This window comes from Protopterus annectens, chromosome 16.part0, assembly GCF_019279795.1.
Source record: "Protopterus annectens isolate FY-2018-M chromosome 16.part0, PAN1.0, whole genome shotgun sequence".
NCBI lineage: Eukaryota > Metazoa > Chordata > Ceratodontiformes > Protopteridae > Protopterus > Protopterus annectens.
The window spans coordinates 120,449,465-120,463,065 of NC_056750.1; positions in this window are offsets into that span (position 1 = coordinate 120,449,465).

Consider the following 13,601-nt stretch of genomic DNA (forward strand, 5'->3'; position numbering starts at 1 on the left):
GCTACAGTTTATACCCTGCCTGCAAGGAGGTTTTAGTTTTAGCTATACTCAGGTTTGACCATAAATGCAATACTCGCTTTTAAAAGCTGGTACTGCATTAAAGAGCAATTAGGATAGGGTGATCATGCCCCCTCCCAACACTTTGCACCTGGGATAATTGCCCCTCTCGTCCAGCCTAAGCCACTCTACTGTTTCTGCCTCAGGGATTACTCTCTGCCTTATACCCACTGCTTACATGAACAGGCTGTTACTCCCCATGACCCACTGAATAATGCAGGTATTGAAAAATAACATATGGTAGCATAAAATGCAACAGTTTCAATTTGTTTAAAAAACACAAAATAATGTATAGATGCAGTAAAATCCCAAGGAATTAATACACCACCTAAGGGCAGGTGGTAGCAGTAATAAAAATATGGTAGCATGTAAGTCATTTTCAGCTGACCTAGCCAGTCATCCATTTCTGGAAAGACTTTTTTCATGTGCTGATTTGGTGGCATACAGGAATGATTACTTATCTGTAACCTTGATGACCTGGCTTTGGTTACTGACTAGGACACTAGGGAACCATCCAAGGGTGGTGTGACCAAGTAGTAGACAATGGTTTGCCCACTCTTGAGTAGAGGTAACCTGATCCATAGCTCTGCTGACTCCCATTGAAAACCAGATGTTAATGCAAAGACAAAGAACTGTTTGGTCTGGCAAGCAAAACAAAGCACTGTAATGGGAGTTCAACCAACGTCTGTCAGGGGCTGGCACTGCACACCCCACTTTAGTAATACACACACATGCCTAGAGAACTGGAAAGCATGAACAACTATTCAAATTGCTGAAGGCAATGCTTTATGCAGGGTAACCCATCCTCTGTGCTGCACCCAGTAAGGAGACGCCCTAATCCTGGAAGGGAAACAGGACACACACACCCATGGGATGCACCAGATATTCACAGTGCACAGGGGCCAAAAAAAAATTAGAAAGAATTCTGCATTCTTCTTACAAATTCTTGACTATGAATTCTGTTGTGTAACACTGTGCTGTATCTTAAAAATTAGAAATTTCATTATAGCAAATACATTCTCATCACACATGCCTAAAACTTTCTGTAATGGGAAAAAGTACAGAATGGCATTTTTAAAGGATATTTGTAACACTTGTAAACTCAAGTATCTATAGCAAAAGTTTCTGTTTTGTTCAGGACACCTTCCTATTGTGGGATGCTTCTGTTTCCCTTTCTTTTATTTATTTTTCTTTCTACCTCTCTTCAGTTCCACCTCCTGTGTTATCTTCTTTCTATCAGGAACCAACCAAAAAAAAAAGACATCTCCATGTTTTTGGCAAATACAGCAACAGCTACAGTTAATAGGAAGAATGTAAAATTCTTGGAGAGCCATAAAGGCACAAAGGTAAAAGTGGAAGAAAGGCAAAAAGGCTGCCACTACACGTATGTGAGTACTGACTATCACAGAAATGAGTGGTACTTGGTATTCATACTGAGGTGCACTGGGTGTCAATGTAATGGGAACCCATCTGACTGGAAGTTCATGACAGATAAACAGATACTGCATCTGCTACAGCAGACTTTATTATTTTGTTTGTTTATGTAGCTTATCAGCATCCACAGCAGAGAAGGATTAAACTCCTGATACCCTGGGATCAACAGTGATCTAGGTGCTTGAGGAGCTGGCTGGAGGAGGGTGGGGATAAAAGTCTATTCTGTTCAAACATCCAGAAGGGAGAAATGCAGCCTCTTTTCCTCCCTTACTGACACAGTTTGGAAGATGCCTGCTGCAGTACCGTAGCACACCCATCAGGAAATGTTCACTTTTGAAGATAACTCGTGCTGTAACCAGAGCAAAACATAAGGAGAAATGTGTATGTGTAGGGCTGGCATTGCAGGCAACGTCAGGTCTGCTGGAGTGTTCTGGGGGTTAGCGCAGCCACAATGTTCTTCCTGATGGTTGTCTGGATGATGGATGTCCAGTGCTGCTCCCTACAGGGGAGTAGACTATTTGGTGAAGGGAAGGGTTGATGGCTGGCAATCATGACTAGAAATTAAACCTTGAATAAAAAGAAAATAATGTTTTTGGAATTATCATCTGGAGAAGTTAACACATTTCTACCTTATGTCTGAACTTACAACATTCTGTACATCAGCACTACTTTTTTCATGAGGGAGGAGGTGATTTATCTATTTCAGTTGATCCATGAAAAGCACTATTGAAACCCAGAAGGTTGAGATCACATAATCGACAATGTAGTTTGTCGATCAAATGAAACAAGCCAACTACCACCAGCAAAAAAGACAAAACAATGTTAATGCAGAGGGACAAGACCTCCAACATACCAGCTGCTAATTACATTTACCAACTCTGAGATTGCACTACACTGGGAAAAAGGGTGCATTCAATGATCCCATTGTACAGCAATCTCAGTCAAAATGGTTGACAAAATGCACTGTCGATCATAAGGTCTTGATCAAGTGAATTTTGACAATGTTGGTCATCGATCAACTGGCACAGACCCGATTTTGTTATGTTCTGTCCATGTAGTAGTTTTTAAACAGCATGTTGACAAACAGACATGGAAGCTCATTTGACAAAAGACTAACTCTGTTAACTCCGAGATTGCAGGTCTCAGGAAAAGGATGACCTTTTCTCTAACATGTATAACTTTGGATTTACATATTATATTCAAGCTGCAGGGATATCAGGGTGCAGCCCCTTCCTTGTGTTTGTTGTGGAGGGGAGTTTATATTTTCTTTTTCATTACGTTTGTAGTTTTTTTAATCTTTTATTGACTGATATTTTGCTTAAGGTTCATGGAAATGCCAATGTTTGATCATCGGTTATATGAACATAAAATGATTTTAATAGGCAGAAGGAAGGACATATTAGTTCTAATACTAGATAACAGAGAAGCTTGCACTAAATGCAGTTGGCTTGAACCCACTGCATTCATAAACTAAGCAGATGTTATTTTCACAATTTTTTGCTACAAAGCAGGGACATACGGGCTTCATTTCAATGACCAGAATTATGATCTGTAATGATAGACCACAAACAGAAGCACACGAGTCATGACATACAGTTTTAGATGTGTGCTTTAAATAGACAAGTGAGAATAAAATGAGGAAAGCCAAGCTGATATGAAAGACCGAACAAAACACATCACATGATCCTCAGAATCTGTACATTAATTTTAGTTACCCGAGCGACCAGCTTTTGAAAACCACTGGATTAACACCCACTCAACTTTTCACTTCTGCAATCATCTTAACCGTCACAAGAGTAAGATACAAAGCGAGGAGGTGGGGCAGAACACGTTAATCAGATAATTTAAAAAAATGTTGTTGTTGTTGTGTCTTTCGGCTTTTCCCGGTTAGGGGTCGTCACAGCGGAACTCCGGTCCGCTAATGATTGGCAGTAGATTTTTACGTGCCGAGTTGCCAGCCCTGACGCACAACCTTCAACGACGGTATGCCCATTCACGCATGTCTTCACACAGAAGGCGCTGTAGCTGAGAATCGAACCGGACAGCGTCTTACTGTGAGAAGACAACGATGAAGCGGAAAAATTGAATCAAATATCTATGAGTGGACAATAAATTATGCAGACCAGCAGTGTAATAATAAATAAACTAACTTCTACACACAAGCAGCCAGACAGCACTGGCTTGAGCTGGACATTTTAGAATTCAGCTAAGAAGTTTGTTTTTGCTAAGCTTTTTAAGTTTTGAATTAATTATTAAGACCTTTTTGGTTTATAATTTATACTTTTTGTTAGCATTACTTTGGCAGTTACTTACAATTGCTCTTAAGTAGCTTCTACTCCAGTGTCTTACACACTGGTGGAGTGACTAGATTTGTCATTTCTGACTTAATAGTTTTTGTGAATTATTTTAGCTGTATTAATTGCAGTTTTACTATTTAACTATTGAAATCAGTTAAGTATTAAGAAACTCCTGATTTTTATGGTGTATTATTTGTCTACAGGTGTTACAACTGTTGGTTTGCAGTTCAGAGTCTGGTGCCTTCCAAACAAGTTTAATGTGTACGGTGATTAAGATTTGTAGACTTGATTATTTTATTTTGTTACCTGGGTAGAACACTGATCCAGTATGGATCCTTCAAAGAACGGGTTGTGCAGTTGTAACCCTCAATACCTCTTTAGAAGTTTCTCAGGTTTGAAAATCTTATCCTTTAAAGTGTTACTGTCCTGAACACTAGGTGTGTGGTGAGAATGGGTAGCAAATGTGAACTCCTTGTCAAACCATCCTTTTGGAATTGTCCGGTTCACTTCTCCACTTACAGCTTCAGCATATGTATAGCTATGTATTGCATGCTGTTCGGAACTTGGGTATCTTCATGATGTTTGTTCTGGTTTCTGTCTACGTAAGATATATTGAACTGGTCTAATTTCCCAGATAGTTGAGATAATACTGCCAACAGCTTCATTAATGTTATCTTCGTCCTGAACTGAAAGGTAGTGTTCAGTCTTGCTGTATTATTGTCGCTACTGATGGTTAAAGACATTCCTGAACCGGTGCCTGAACACGGGTGATGTAAATAAACTACTAAAAATAATCATTAGGTTAAACTCAATAAAACACACACACACACACACACGCACACACACACACACACACACACACACACACACACACACACACACACACACACACACACACACACACACACACACACACACACACACACACACACACACACACACACACACACACACACACTTCAGAAAGCTCATAAAAAGTCCAAGATAACCAGGATAAGTGCTTTTTCTTTATTGGTACGGAACTTCATCAAATTTAATAGACTGAAAACAGCAAGCCTTTCAAAAAGCACAATCAATAAGAAAAACTCCAATCAAATCTTAAATACTACAAAGGAATAAAATAACATACATCAATTTATCAATGGTAATATAACAAGTTCTTTAAAAATATGTAAAACAAAACAGTTAAAAGGCAACTTCATCTAATAATAATCAAATTAAACATTAACACACTTAGAGCTGATAATTTTTGAATATATGTTTTTATATGTATATATTTCCAATTTTAATAAAGTGGACAATGAAATTTGATCATTAATGCTAGGTAGATGTGTGGAATTTAGTAGAACCTGCCAAAAAGTTTCTCTGAATGTTAAGTAAGCTGACCAGTTGCCTCCCACTGGGTTACAATTTTACTTTTCCAGTGTACAAAAAATAAATTTGTTAAAATCACTACACTCATTGGAGTGTTTAGCTACTGCATTGCTATAGTCCTTTTTCTTTATAGCATAACTGTGCTGATATAACCTAACCTTCAAACTTTTTTCTGTTTTACTGATGTAAAATGCCAGGCATGATAACCAAGCCACTACATATACCACTCCACTGGTGTGAGAATCGTATGTCCCTTCAGTCCAAATAACTCTAGGATAATTTCCTATTGCTATATTAGTTGTTTCATTAAAAAACCTACACTGGCAAAATAATCCACATTTTTTCATACCTTTTATGCTGTGACCAGAATTGGTAAATTAGTTGCTGTTCCCTACAATATTTGTTTAAAATTTTTTTTTATTTTTAGGTTTATAGGTAGGTTCTAGGCTATCTGCCTGAAGGTATTTATAAGCCTAGCCGGAAATATGTTGGCTTTCACCACCCTCTTAGATTAGTTCCCTGTGCCTCTGTCCAGCAGAGCCATTAAAGTGATCTCCAGGGTAAACTTTCTGTTTCCCATCCACTCGTCAAAGTTTCTCTTGAAGAGTGTTAGCGAGGAGCTCTGCCTAATGTAGATTGGAATCTTGTTCCAGAGCATGGGAAGTCTCTGGGACAGGAATCTATCCCTCCAGCATGTTCTATTTATTGTTGTGGTGAGGTTTAGATCCCAAGAGCGTGTGGCTCAAGGGGATATAGTTTTCTTTAGGTGGAGCATGTCCATCAATTCTGGGTTGGACATGGCCTTGTATGTCAGGCATAGATCACATCTGAGTAGGCGGTATGCAACAGAGTACAGCTGGAGTTTCTTCAGTCGAGCTGCTTAAGGCATCTGTTTGAGGCCAGTGATCCTCTTGGTGAGGTACTTCTATGGTCTTTTCAGCTGTTGCAGGTGTCTTGTAAGGTACATCCTGAATGGGGCGTTGTACTCTATGATGGGTCTGATGAGTGATGCGTAGAGGGGCACAATGACCTCTTTTGATCTGGATGAAAACCCTTTTGTGATTAGGTGGGCCACATAGAAGGATTTTCTAACCACTTTGGCAATGTGATTATTAAAGGAGAGATTACTATCTACTTGGGTCCCCAGATCCCTTATTACATCTTCCGTAATTAGGGGGCTACCACCTATGTGGTAGTTTGTGGGTACTTTGTTTTTTTCCAAAGGGAATGACTATGCACTTTTTGGCAATTAGCTTGAGGCCATGGTTTTGACACCAGGTATCTGTCTCAGTGAGACCCTTTTGGAAGATGTCTTTGTCATCCAGAGAGTCAATTATAGCCCCTAGTTTGCAGTTTTCTGTGAACTTGGTCAGCCACAGACCTCCTGTGCTTGCCTGTACCTCTGAGAAGTATATGCTGAAAAGGAGAGGTCCCAGGACTGAGCCCTGGGGAACGCCACTTGTAACCGGTTTAGAGTCAGACCTAGCTCTAGCAACTCTTACCCTGTGGGTTCTGTCCATGAGCCAGCTGGCAACCCATCTCATGACGTAGGGGTTTATGTTCATGCTGGTGAGCTTGTCTATAATATCAGAATGGGGAATGGTGTCGAAGACCTGTGCGAGGTCTAGGTAGACTGTGTGGACCACCTTTCCCTCATCTATAGCCTTGGTAACTGTCTCAAAGAAGTCCACCAGGTTTAGGAGGCATGATCTGCCCTTAACAAAGCCAAACTGGGTAGGGTCCAGTGTTTTGGAGGTTCCCAATGTCTCAGTTAATGAGATCCAAGATGATGCGCTCCATAGCCTTGCAGACCAAGCTAGTCAGGCTTATAAGGCAATAGTTCCTGGGGTCTATTGCGGCTCCACCTTGGTGGAGCGGAATAACCATTGCTGTGCGCCACTCTATGGGCATGTAGCTTGTGGAGAGGCTGAGTTTGAACAGTGTGTTTAGGTGAGGGGTTAGTTCATCTTTGAGCTCGTGTAGGACGCAGCCTGGGACACCGTCCGGTCCCATTGATGCTGTGTTTTTGGCTTTAGAGAGGGCTGTTTTAACCTGAGTGTCTGTGATTTCAGGGGCACTACATTTTTCTGGTATGGTTATGGGCCCTTTTGGGGGTGAGAGGGAGGTGAAGTTTGCACTGAATCTGTCTGCCAGGATGTTGGCGATATCGGTCGGTTCAGTGTATTTTGTGCCATTCTGCATTAACTCTGAGCAGATCTGAGAATTGCCACTTAGATTCTTGACATAGCTAAAGAATGCCTTGTGGTTATCTTTGGAGTCCTTGGCTATTTTTCTTTCAAAGCTAGCCTTGGATGATTTTATGAGGGATCGTAGTTTCTTGCTGATACTGATCAGGGATGTCTTCCCTTCTTGGGATTTTACTCTTTTCTGTACTAGTTTCCTTCTTCTATTGTATAGCTTGTTCATGGCAGGGGTCCACTAGACTGGTTTCCTTTTCTTGGAGGAGTGAGTCTTGGTTTTGCTTGGGATAGCATGATCCATGCATTCTTGTAGGTGCCCATAGAGTGCATTAGTAAAGGATTTTGCAGCTTGGGCAGTGTTATCCTTTAGCATGGGGGCTTTGTACCTTTCCACCTCGGTCTTAAGTAACGTGAAGTTTGCTTTTGAAAAGTTTTTCATGGTGGTTTCTTTGACCGGGGTTGGGGTGGAATGTGGATATCCAGAGTGATTAGTTTATGTTCAGATCTAACCGGCGAGGGGTTGAACTCCAGTATGGAACTCCGGTCTCCCATGTTAGTGATGACCATGTTCAATATGTTGTCATCTCTGGTGGGGGTGTTGACTAGTTGATCCAGGGCGTTTGAGTTTATAAATTCTAGGAAATGTTGGGCAAGGGAGTTAGTACTTGAGTAGTTCTCCCAGTTAATGTTTGGGTAATTGAAATCACCCAATATGACGGTGTTTGGTAGGACCTTTATGTTTCCCAGTGTTTCCAGAAATGCGGAATGGGGGTCCTGGGACATGGTGGGTGATCTGTAGCAAGCTACAATTTGAATTGCAGTTTTGCCCGTTGTTAGTTGCATGTGGATGATCTCTGAAGCATCATGCTGTGCCACTAACCTGGAGGTGTGGGTATCCTTGATGAATATGGATACGCCCTCACCTTTTATATTTCAGTCCAGGTTTTGTGGCCGAAATGTATGGTATGAGTTGTAGCCTGGTAGTGCTGGGGTGCTTTCTGGAGCCTTAAACCAGGTTTCTGTTACTGCACATATATCTATTTTCTCCATACTGAGGAGTGCCTCGAGTGTGTGCATTTTGCGGTTTAGACTTCTGGCATTGAGTAGCATTACCCTCAGTTTTTTCTTACTTGTACTATTTACAGCGATGGGTTTGTCTTTTGAGCCGTGCCTAAAAAAGGCATTATGGGGGTGGCAAGAGCCTTGGCCAGTATTTGAAAGCCTAAGGGTGACAGGTGCAAGCCTTCTCTAGCGAAGCAGCTTGGCTTGTCGAGCATGTCATCCCAGGCTGAGAGACACTAGATCCCCTTTGAATGACACCAGAAGCTTAGCCAGTTGTTGAAATTGATCATTTTTTCTTTATACCGTGGTATCATTCTTGGTGAGGGCAGGATGCTACTCAAGTTCAGGGTCATACCGACCTGGGCTATGTGATCAGAGAGCTCTTCCATGTCTCTTTTCTTGTAGTCCAGGGTGGTACGGCTCAGGTCATTCACACCAACACGGACAATGACAGAGTTGTATTTGTAATTGTTCTGGAGTGACCTGAGTGCTTGTGTTATGTGGAGGTTCCTGGCACCCGACAGGCAGCAAACAGTAACCTTTTCCTTATTCAGCCTAGTGAGTGGGACGTCAGTGTGCCTGACTATAGAGTCACCTATTACTATTGTGTTGGGTATGTTATTTTGCCTTAAAGGCTGTGATTGCGTGGCACACTGGTTTTGTGAAGTATGTGTTTCATGGTTTCTGTTGGGGGGGTGGAGGTTGCTTGGATGTCTGGTTTGGAGGTCTCAGTTGCTTTTGCAGATTTTTATTCAGACCCTCCGAGTATGTTTTCATGTATTAATTTGTGTTTTTTGCTGGTGCTGGTTTCATAGGTCTATGTGAGACTGGTGGTGTGATGCAAGTAATTCCCTTCTCCTCTTGACTGTCTGGTCCAGTCTTGGGTTGAGAGAACTTAGCCTCCAGTTTGGCTGTATAATTGCATCTCTCGTATGTATTAGTGTTTGGTGGTAGGAGGAGAGGGTTGTCTGTGTACATGAGGCAGTTGTAACATTGCCTTAAAATGCCCAGATTCACCAGTTGGACCGGAGAATACACCTGAAACTGCCCTTTGGACATGTCTGGATAGGTACAGTGAACTGTTTTACTGACTGGCTGGAAAGGTCGAATAGAGAGCCTTATCCTTCTCTACAGTATAGGGGGGTTTAGTGCTAAGGTTTATTAGTGCTATGAGTTTTGAGCAAGTGCAGGGCTGAGAAGTGAATGGTTTGAGTGCTTAAGTTGAAAGTTTGTCTAGTTCCAAATTGAAGAGTAGACTTTGTGGAGCTGGGAATAGTTATAGCCTAGCTAACCTGCGCTGCCTGGCATGCAAAACCATGCAAATGCAGGTTTTATAGCAGGGAAATGAAAGATATAAAAATTAGCACAAAATGGCCAATAAACTACTAATTTCTGGACTCAAACCACTCCTCCAGGGATAGATAGGCTGCTCAAAGCTCCCCTCTCTCTAATTTAAACATAAAAACAACTTTGTTAAAATGCAGGCAGTAAAATAAGTAAAATATGTAGCTGAAACAAGCTTTTTAAATCACAGAAATTCCAAACAAAATCGGCATTTTAGGTGGAATTAGCTAAAGGCAGGAAGAAAATGCAGAAAAATTATACTTAATCCCTCCAGAGTCTCTCTTTTGTCTCTCTTCTGCTGTAGAACTCTGCAGGGCACCAGGCAGGAGCTTACTGAGCTGTATACAAGCGCAAAAACCTCACAAATGCGGGTTTTATAGCAGGGAAATGAAAGAGCTAGAAATTAGCCCAAAATTGTCAATAAACTACTAATTTCCAGGCTGAAACCACTCCTCCAGGGACAGATAGGCTGCCCAAAGCTCCCCTCTCTCACAGGTGAACAGAGAAGCTTCCTTCTATCCAAGTAAGGTATGGGCAAATACAGAAACTTGTAATACAGCCCTGAATTCAGCACTAACCTGAAAACTGGACTATACCAGCTTAGAAAGGTGGGAAAACAAGTATTTTTTTGTTTGTTTTTTTCAGAAAATAAAGCAGATACAATCCCAAAAACACTTTAAATGCACAGAAATGGCTATCACACTTGAGTGTGTAGCCTACAACAGTTAAACAGGTAATTTAAACACAAAAATGACTTTGTTAAAGTGCAGGCAGTAAATAAGTATAATATGTAGCTGAAACAAGCTTTTTAAATCACAGAAACTGTAAAAATTGGTGTTTTAGGCGGAATTAGCTAAAGGCAGCATGAAAATGCAGAAAAATGATACTTAATCACTCCAAAGTCTCTCTTTTGTCTCAACATTATTGAACACGAGTGATGTAAATAAACTACTAAAAATAACCACTAGGTTAAACTCAACAAAACACAAAAATAAATGGGACCACATGTAGTTTGGAAACTTCAAAGTAAAGTCCAAAGTAAACAGAATAAGAGATTTTTCTTTATTGGTACGGAACTTCTTCAGACTCAATAGAATAAAAGTGGTAAGCTTTTTAAAAAGTACAACCAATAAGAAAAACTCCAATCAAATCTTAAAGAAACAAGTACCACAAAGCAACAAAATAACATACATCAATTCATCAATGGTAATACAATTTCTTTAAAATACATAAAACAAAATAGTTAAAAGACAACTTAATCTAATCATAATAATCAAATGAAACATTAACACACAGAGCTGATAATTTTTGAATATACGTTTTTATATGTATATATTTCCAATTCTAATAAAGTGGACAATGAAATGTTATCATTAATGTTAGGTAGATGTGTGGAATTTAGTAGAACCTGCAAAAAAGTTGCTCTAAATTCTAAGATGACCAGTTGCCTCCCATTGGATTATGATTTACCTTTTCCAGTATACATAAAATAAATGTGTTGAAATTAATACAGTCATTGGAGTGTTTAGCTAACATATTGCTATAGTCATTTTTCTTTATAGCAAAACTATGCTGATATAACCTAACCTTCAAATTGTTTTACTGATGTAAAATGCCAGACATGATAACCAAGCGACTACATATGCCACTCCACTGATATGAGAATCGTATGTCCCTTCACCCCTAATAACTCTAGGATAATTTCCTATTTCTATATTAGTTGTTTCATTAATAGACCTACATTGGCAAAATGATCCACATTTTTCATACCTCTTGTAATGTGACCAGAATTTGTAAATTAGTTACTGTTTCCTTCCATTATTTGTTTAATATTTTTTCATTTTTAAAACCTAAACTAGGGAGTTCATCCAATTTGTCAGAGGTCAAACACCCCAAAAGCACTTACCCATTTCTTTTCTAAAATAGATCTCATTTGTTTGTGGTCATACATTAGTGCCATAGTATTATGAAAATTCCTTCTTTTCCTGTTCTGGTTATCTAGTAATATTGACGGCAAATTGGGTATGTCTACAAGTCTGTATAAATATAGTCAATCCGTCCAGTAATTTTGCAGAATAGTTTCTTTGTAAAAACATCTTTCAGTTCAGTTAACTATAAAGTAAACATTCGATCGTCATTGATTAGTCTGGATAACAGTATCACTTGACCTTTGACAAGATTTTTTCTTTTGCCAATCAGGATGGTAACTGTCAAAGTACGAGTATGTAGGTTTTCAGTACACAGCTGATTCAAAAATCTGTTTTTCATGGTTCTTATACAATGTCAAGTATAAGAAATTACCACCTTCATAATCAATCTGATGTGTAAATTTCAAAAAGCAGGTATTGGAATTAATATAATCTATAAATCATCCAATGGTTTCAGGCTTAACACTCCACAAAATTAAAATATCATCTAGGTACCTAAAGTATTTATGTATATTAAGCATATAGTAGGAGGAGAAAATATAATTTTCTTCCCACCACTGTAAGATGATATGAAAAGATCATATTATGAAGATATGAAGAGGTCATCCTGAGCAGGAAGGACAGAAGTGGAAGAATGTGGCACCTGTGCATGGGCAGTAGGCTGTACGGACTAACTACTCCCTGAACCGTTGAAAGTACTTTTCTACAGAGGATGTAGTAGGCCGCTAGAATAGGTTGTGAAGAGGAACTTCATAAAGGCATTTGAGAGCGCATGGAGCAGGTGAAAAAAAGTATGGAGGATGGTAGGGATGGAGGGGAGTTGAAATTTTAATTGCATCTACAAGAGCAGACTAGACAGGCTATTGTCTCCCTTTGCCATCAGGTAATTGTAATTTATTGTGATGTCAGTCTATCACAGGATACTGAGGTACACACACTCCTGAGGAGCAGATCTGAACATTATCAGTTCACTTAGTTTTGTGTCTTTGATGTGGCCGAAAGCTGGACACTCTTGGGAAAACCCACATGGGCACAGGAAGGGGCATGCAAAATCAATGCAAAAATCAGCTAAACCACAGAACCAAGCACTCTGCCATTCCTTCAGTATAATGTAAAGTTTCTTTTCATCCCTTGTATGCTTCTTATGTCAGCCCTGTTGAGTAGCTTTCTGCCATCAGCAAAAAGGTGTACTTTTCCTTCTATACCATCTGCTATTTCAGTTATTAGACATGGAAAAGGCACACCAGAGAAAGAGTATGATTCCAGTGATCAGGATTCATTTAGCAGTTGATATTCTAAAGTGTGGTCTGACTGAAGGCCAACTCTCCTCCCAATGTGTGGACATGGATCTTCGTACTGTCTGAGTGGAGTCTAGTAGGTTATAACAAGCAGACCTACAGATGTCAGCATTAAGGTATGGTTGTTGAAAAACGCACACTTACCTTAAGGTGTGAACAAACATGCACACTTATCACTGGATAATGTGTGCTGGAGAAGAAATAATTAGTGGGTAAGGCAGCAGTGTCCTACCCAGACATCAAAAACATCTTTACTTTCAGCAATAAACTATGCACCCTTTTAATTCAAATTCTCAGTAATCTTCTGTCTAAATGTATACCCTCCCATCATAGTCTCCTTCTAGGCGATGAAGGTTTTGAACATAAAGTGGGTCCTTTCTTCTCATGCTGTTTCCCCAACACAGCATTTAATTTCCTCCTCTGTCACCCCCATAATTATTTAAAATAACTCACATTAATTGTAGAAGGATACACAACAAAACTGAATTGCTGGGATCTCGGGTAAATAACTTTAAATAAGACTGTCTGTCTATAGTTTAATACTTGACTAAAAGAAGGTGACCTCCTCCCCTTTCCTCAGCAACCTATACCCTCGTCTAGAAATTA